Genomic DNA, 7,524 nt, shown 5'->3' with positions numbered 1-7,524 from the left:
GCGCTGCCTACCTGCTTTTCCCGCTCGGACTGCGGCTGAGGTGTGCGCGCTTCTCCCATCCCCGTGGGCGGCGGTCTTTGCAGAGCCCAGACGACCCCTCTCGCCACTTTTCCACCTGTAGGAGGCAACATTCAACAACTTTTGAAAGAGTGGGACAGAAAACTGGAAGAGTGTGAACTTGGATATAACCTCACATCACACAGTAAGAACCAGAGAAATGAAATTGTACGTTGTTTGGTTTTGGGGTTTGGGGGGAATTTTTTTGCGGGGAGGGGAAAGGGGATTGGAAGGGGAGAGTATTCCAGTTTTGTAACGAAAGTCAATTTCTGACTGTTTAAGACATGGAAATCATTAGCAAATATAAATTGATAAGATGTATCAATTGGAGGTGAAGTTTTTTTAATTGTACGTTAAAATGTATATGAAAGGAAAGAAATTAATTTGGGGGGAAAAGGGGAAGGCAGAGCAAATGTAATAGAGAGTCAGTGACGAGAACAGCACTGAAGTGTTATAGACTCAGATGCAGCCTCCCTGCGTCAGGCCCAAGTGTCACCTACTAGCTGAGTGATATTAGGAAAAGCATTGAACCTCAGTTACTCATATGTAAATGGAAAATAATAATCACTCAAGAGGCCATACATAAGTTCATGCGGTTGGCACCGTGTCATGGTATGAGTCAATAGATGTGGTATCTATTTGTTGATAATAAGAATCAATGACACGGGTCAGATCTGTACCCAGATTCTGTTTCACAAGAGGTGAGAAGAGGCATGTTCCAAGGTACATCAGTGTTTTCTTATATAATAGTTCTAATTTTAATATGACCTTTGAAGTTCTCTGAATATGTATTTTTCATATCCATTTTTATACTTCAGTATACTTCTTCCTTTTATTTCACAATATAATGTTCAACTAGTTGAACAAAAAATCCAAAATCATTCTTTTGGAATGTTTCCTATGGAGTCAAAAATCACCACCAGGGGGCGCGGCTTACCTGCTTTTCCCACTCGGGCGGGCGGCGGAGGTTTTTGACTCCATAGGAAACATTCCAAGAGAATGATGCTCTGACTTTTGAAGGTGTGTTTCAAAATAATGATGGAGCTCTAATTTGAGAATAGTCACTGTCAGCTGGCTGGGTATCACTTAAAGAGCACATCAGCTGCAACTAGTCAAGAGCAGCTGAAAAAGGTAAAGACAGCTTTAGGGCCACACCTGAGAGCACTGCCCCGAGCCTCTAAAGGCTCGCCCTTCCACTGCTTACCAGCCACACCTTAGCAGGATGCCTGGCACTTGGGCACTGGTGGCACCACCTCCTCCAGCGGCCCCAGGGCCACCTGGTCTGTAACTGTCAGGTGGGCTCTGCAGCGGGCTCAGGGGCGTATCAGGGATGGGCTCCCTCTCCTGCTGTGCTCTACATACTAACACAGAGCAGCCAGCTCTGGATCTGGGTGGTTCACAGGGAGCACAGAACCAGATCCTGGGGCCCCACCCTTCCTGGTATCCTGGTGAGGCTGTGCTGTCCCAGGCCCAGCCCAGGGCTAAGGGCATCAGCTTGACATCTTAGCCTATACCGGCTGCTCTAACAAGATACCGCAGATTGGGTGGCTTACAAACAGCAGAAATTCACTGCTCACAGTTCTGGAGGCTGGAAGTTCAAGATCAAGGTGCCAGCAGATTGGGTGTCTGGTGAGAGCCCGCTTCCTAACTCACAACCTTCTTGCTGTGTCCTCACATGGTAGAGGGGCTAAGGAGCTCTCTGCGGTCCCTTGTAAGGGCACTAACCCCCCTCCTGGGGGCTCCACCCTCATAACTAAGCACCTCTCAAAGGCCACTCCTTCTAACACCATCACCTTTGGGGGTTGGGATTTCAACGTGTGAATCTGGGGGGGCGGACACAGACCACATCAGAGGGTGTGAGGCCCTGGGTTCCGGGCTTTCAGCTTCCCTCTGTTTCTGACCCCTCCCCTGAGTACATGCGCATCGTATCCCATGCTTGAGGAAGAGCACAACGTTTTTCTCTGTCTGGAGAAGCAACCCAAGATGGGCCTTCACTCCAGTCCAAGAGACCCACCCAGCGCTGGACTCAGTTTCCCTCATGCTCCACTAATCAAGAATAATGGCTGACATGGTGAGCGTTCCTCTGAGGCTCTTTGCTTCTGCTTCCAAGGCTCTGCCTGCTTTTGTCCACCTCCGTCCAGGGCTTGTCTCCGGCCTCTCTGTCCCCTAAGAGACACATCCTTCACTGTGCCTGGGCCCTGGACCCTGGGGCACAGATGGTCATTCTCCTGGTCTTGATTTCTTGATGTTTGGTTGGTTGGGTCTTACGCCCATGGGTGCCCTTGCCCTGAGTGGGCTCACACTTCTGTCACCCTTGTTACTTTGCCCTGCAACATCCTCTGTTGCTTCATTTAGGCACGAGGAGGTAACTTCCAGCACCGTCTCTCCAGGACGCCCCTCCCCCTCTCAGAGAGCTGGATTGGTCCACCGCTTCCCGGCGACCTCGGCACTTTGGAATGTCCTTTAGGTTCTTTCCTTCTTCTGTAGAGTGGCACATGGTCAAAGGAGTGCTTACATCAGATCCCGATTGAATCATTCCCGGTATCAGCTAGACAAACTTTGCAGAGACCTACAAATGCCCCGATCCCTGACATTTCCACCAAACTCTCATTTTCTCTTCCAGATTTGCTGACAATACACAGGCCTTCCCACCGGGCCCCCCGCCCTCCTAGGGCCCCCATTCCCACCCACCATCGCCTCCCCGCAGCGGGCACTGCCTAGATAAGACTCAGGCTTTCCAACCCGTGGCGCCAGCCTGGGGAAGGCAGACAGAGCAGGGGCCCTGTGGCCCCTCGGCCTGCTCCCCCAGCCCTTCCCTTCCCTGGCACCAAAACAGATGACTTCATGGCAGAACCCAGCTCCTATCAGCTCGGCCTCCCTGGGACCGGAGAGGGGAGGGAGCCTGGAGGCAAAGGACAGCCCGAGCTCTGGTTACTTTGGCACAGGCTGAGCCTCTGCAGACTGTCAGCCGCAGCCTTCAAATCCACGTGGCCCCGGCCTTTTTCTGGGGGTTCCTGCTGCCCCGGCCATCAGGGCACATGGCCGCCTCTCCTAGCTCAGCTTCCACCCCCCTCCAAGCTGCACTTGGGAACAAGGCCAGCTGCAAACAGAGCCACCACTTAGCCAGGCACAGAAGGGCAGAGGGAGTCTCCCCTTGTCCCCTGAAATAAAAGTCCGTGCTTGCTCCCAGGTCCCCACGACCCAGGCCATTTATTTCCATCCCTGTTGGCCGTCTCAGTCCAGCCCAGCGCGGCATTCGTCCAGCTCAGGAATTAAAGTCTCCGGCACGGTGCAGGCTCAGCATCCACTGTCCTCCTCCGGTGTCGTGTGGGTCTATGGAGAGAGCTGTGGGGAGCTGGGGGAGCCCAGGGGAACAGCCGTGTCACTGCTCTGCTGGCTTCACAGCTGGGGTCAGTTTCCAGTCTGGTCCAGCACTGCAAGGGCTGGTTTCTGCCCTGGCCAGGTGGGGCTCGCCTTGTCACCCCCGGAGGACAGGCCTGGAACTGGGCTTCCCACGGCCATGTGCTCTGAAGTAGAGACAGTTCCCTGAAACTCCAGTTGCCACATCTGTAAAATGGGAGTGTAACTGTTACTCCTCAGAGCATGTTGCAAGGACCAAATAGACTAATACATTAGTACTTCATGCCCGGCGGGCAGCAAACACTCAAGAAACATGTTCTTTTCGTCCCCTGTCTCTGAGAGATGGTGGTCTGCCCCTGCCGGGCTCCCTCAGCCCCCAACAGTCTGCCTGCACCACCTTCAGGTGTACAAATGAGGGTTCTATAACTCCCCCCCAGGGGCCCCCGGGCCCCCCTCTTGCTGGATCACAGGGCTCCAACCTCTCCCCCGAGACCAGGACACAGTGATTCCCGGTGCCTGGGCACTTCAGCCACCTCCTGACTTCAGGAATCGCTAGATGGAGAAGGGGACGTTTGTCACACATGAGGGGAGAACTGCACCGTGCCTTCCCCCGCCCCACACGGGTGAGGTGCCAGTGATGGAGAATGTGCCACCCGTACACATCCCAGGGCCTCTCTCTCCCTTCTGCTCGCTCCCTGTGCCCTTCTGGAAGCACCAGGCCAGTCGACTCTCACGAACGTTTGGGCAGACTCTGAGTGTCCCTTCTTGGCCAGGAGTCATCTCCCAGGTAAACCCTGCACCTCCCTCCTAGAGGTTGGATGCAGGGCAGATGGTCAGGGAGCACAAGGGGCCTAGAACAGTATTTCTCATCCCACGTGCCACCCAGATCTCACATTGTTGCCCATTTCCCTCTTAATACCTCTGATAGCTTCCTGCATTTTTGTGAGACTTTTATCTTTCCCTACCTGAATTGAATGCACCTCATCTCCCCGACAACAGCTCCACGTATTGGAAACGTGGTTTTTCCGTCTCTATCTTGTGCTCAAGAACATTGAGAAAGGAGAGAGCCAGTGACTTGCCCAAGGTCACACAGCTGGTTCGAGAATAGGATCTGGACCTTCTGGTTCTGGTTCTAAAGAGCAGGCCTGTATCTGTCCGGCTGCCCCCAGGGAAGAGGCTCGCTCCCTCCTTTAGGGATGGCGGGGCCAGGACACCTAAGGCTTGGCCTCCAGATTCCCCTCCCAGGCCCACAAACCCTCCCCCCCATCCGGGTGATAACCGTGAATTGCTAATACTTACTGAGGGTCTTCCACGTGCTGGGCACTTAAATTCCCCCAGACAGTAAGACCCTCCAGGACTATAGTCTCATGAGATCCCATTTTTTTAGTTGTAATATCAAGTACAGCAAGTCCCCTACATACGAACCTTCAAGTTGCGAGCTTTCAAAGATGCGAATGTGCACTCACATGCCATCACCTAAGTTAGCTCACGTGACTGGTGTACCGTGTCACGGGGCGTGCCTCCTCTACAAGTGGTTGTGCTTTTGTGTACTTTACTGTACAGGACTCTATAGAGTACAGTAGTACAGTATCTTTATTTCAAACCCAGGATGTCTGGAAGCAAGAGTAAAAGCAGCAGTGATGTACCTGGTACTACTGTACTTTTCAAGGTACTGTATTGTAAGAGAAACAATTATAACAGTTTTAAACATTAAAAATGTTTATTTTTTGTGTTTTTTTAATGTATTTTTTGTGTGAAAAGTATTATAAACCTATTACAGTACACTACTATATAGCCGCTTGTGTTAGTTGGGTACCTAGGCTAACTTTGTGGGACTTACAAACAAATTGGACTTAAGAACTCACTCTTGGAAGGGAACTCGTTCGTATGTAAGGGACTGACCGTATGGGCAAGAGTGCTGGTCAACAGGAACTGTCACCCCTTGCTGGGAGCAGTGAAAATTGAAACAACCTTTTTTGGGGGGAGATCGGACTCCACGGTTCAAAACACGTTAAAACCATGACCCGCAAATACTGCAGTTCTTCTCCCTGACCCTCCCTTCTGCTTCCAAACCTCTTCTTGACCCAGCTCCTAATCCCAGCTCCACATTAAAGCTTCACTCCTGCTTCTGGCCCAGTTTGGCATTGGGTTTTCCCGCTGTTTGATATTTAACCCTAGATTCTTTTATAGAATTCCGCCGTGGACCCCAGTGTATGACTCTTCCCAGTCTAGACAGGCTGTGCTTGGACTTGCGCAAGTTGTGGCCCTCACACCCAAGCTCAGGGCCCCGTCACACGGCTGTCACTGGGGTCAGGAGGCCGATGTGCGGTAAATCAGCAAGTAAAAAAGTCTGAGGGTTTGGGGTTTCAATCTGACTGGAGAACAAAAGGCTCAGACTATTTCTAAGGAAAAAGCCAGCAGCTTCATCAACTAGTGCTGGGAATATTAGGCTTATACACACACCCAGCCCATAAACCCCTCAAGCCCGCCCTTAATGTCTAATTTCCCCTTCTTAACCTTATTACACCTGGAGACTCATGTTGGGGGCTGAGCAGGGCATAAATGTGACTTTCTCTGTCTCCCGTCTCCCTAAGGATGCACACAGGGGCCTGGGCCCCAGGAGAACACAAGGGATACCCCCACCTCGTCCACCGAGAGGGCGCTTGCCAAGCTCCCGTGGATGTGACCAGTGGCTGGGCCCGCATTCCTCAAGTCCAGAGACGTGGGTTCTTCCCTTCCCAGCTGTGCCGCCTGGGGCAAGTCATTTAACCTTTGCAGGCTTCAGTTTCTCACCTGTAGCAGATGTGAGGAGCCCTGCCCCTCCCGCCCAAGTGGGAGGACCAGACATCATCAGGACGGGCCACCTTCACGCTCTGCACAGCCTGACAACATCTCCAGGCTTCCAAGCAGAGTCTCTCCGGCTCCAGCTTCTCCTTCTGAGCCCTGGATGCGGGGAGGTGGAGCCGTGTATTCCTCTGGCCTCAGGTTCGTCGCTGCTGGTCTCCCATGTGCCCGTCTCCAGGCTTTTACTTCACAAATAGCAGTAAGGACTCAAAACAGGCATTGTGAGCAGCTGATCTATCAGTGGCACCGAGACCATGAACGTTGGACACAGCAGCAAGGAACACGGGGCAGGGAGACATGGTCTAGGATTATAAAATAATTATAATGCCAGAGGGATCTGAGACACGTCTCCAGACCATGAGGTACTTGAGGGCAGAAGTGAGCACTTAACTGTGTTCCATTTCCTTTAGGACGAGCAGAGTCCCTGGCACTGAGTAACCTATTGCAGAAGCCGCAGCGTAGAGGCTGACAGGGCTGGGAAAGGAGGGAATGTTGGCAGCAGAGGGAGTCTTGTTACCAGCGCCATCCCACCCAGAGTGCCTGGTAGACAGAGCGGAGGAAGGTTCACACACCTGTTGGACGCACCCCTCAAGCTTGGCCACTTTGCATCCTCCCTTCCAGGCCACAGTGATAATGTGGGCCCCTGGGGTTACTCTCATTACTCCGATTGGCTGCTGCCATTCCCAGGTGATGCTGGGCACCCGGGCATCCCCAGCCACGCCGCAGTCGTGGCTGTGACCCCTGCTCCTAGGTCCTCATTGCTGTCCGCCCGCTCATTGCTCAGAGCTGCTGGCCCAACCCAGCCGCAGGCACAGCCGTGACGACGGTGGCTTCTCAGGACGGGCAGGCTGAGGGCTGCAGAGAAGCTGTCAGCTGGAGTATTATTGTCCAGATGTGGGAGGCCACTTATCTGGGACGCCCACACGGGGAAATGAGATAGTTTGCGGCACTTTTCCCACCAATAGTCTTATCTTGACTGGAAAGAAGATTGCGTTTGTGTGTGAAGACGTGTGTGTGTGATTTGACAAATTTCCGTGGATGCCTGTTTGAGTGATTTTCACTCCATGACTTCTGACCATATGGATTACGTTTGTGTGCTTTTATGACTTGAATACAAAGTATGAGTCTCTGAAGTGTGTCTGTGTTTGGTGTGTCGGAAGAGAGGCCGATGGCACAAAGGGATGGAGAAGTGGGAGAGTAGTGAGAAACAGCGTCAGGGAAAACATTGAAAAGATGAAAACAACCGGTTTTGGTGAAAGGATG

The sequence above is a fragment of the Pseudorca crassidens genome, chromosome 7, assembly GCF_039906515.1.
Source record: "Pseudorca crassidens isolate mPseCra1 chromosome 7, mPseCra1.hap1, whole genome shotgun sequence".
NCBI classification, from domain to species: domain Eukaryota; kingdom Metazoa; phylum Chordata; class Mammalia; order Artiodactyla; family Delphinidae; genus Pseudorca; species Pseudorca crassidens.
This window is presented reverse-complemented; position numbering follows the sequence as displayed.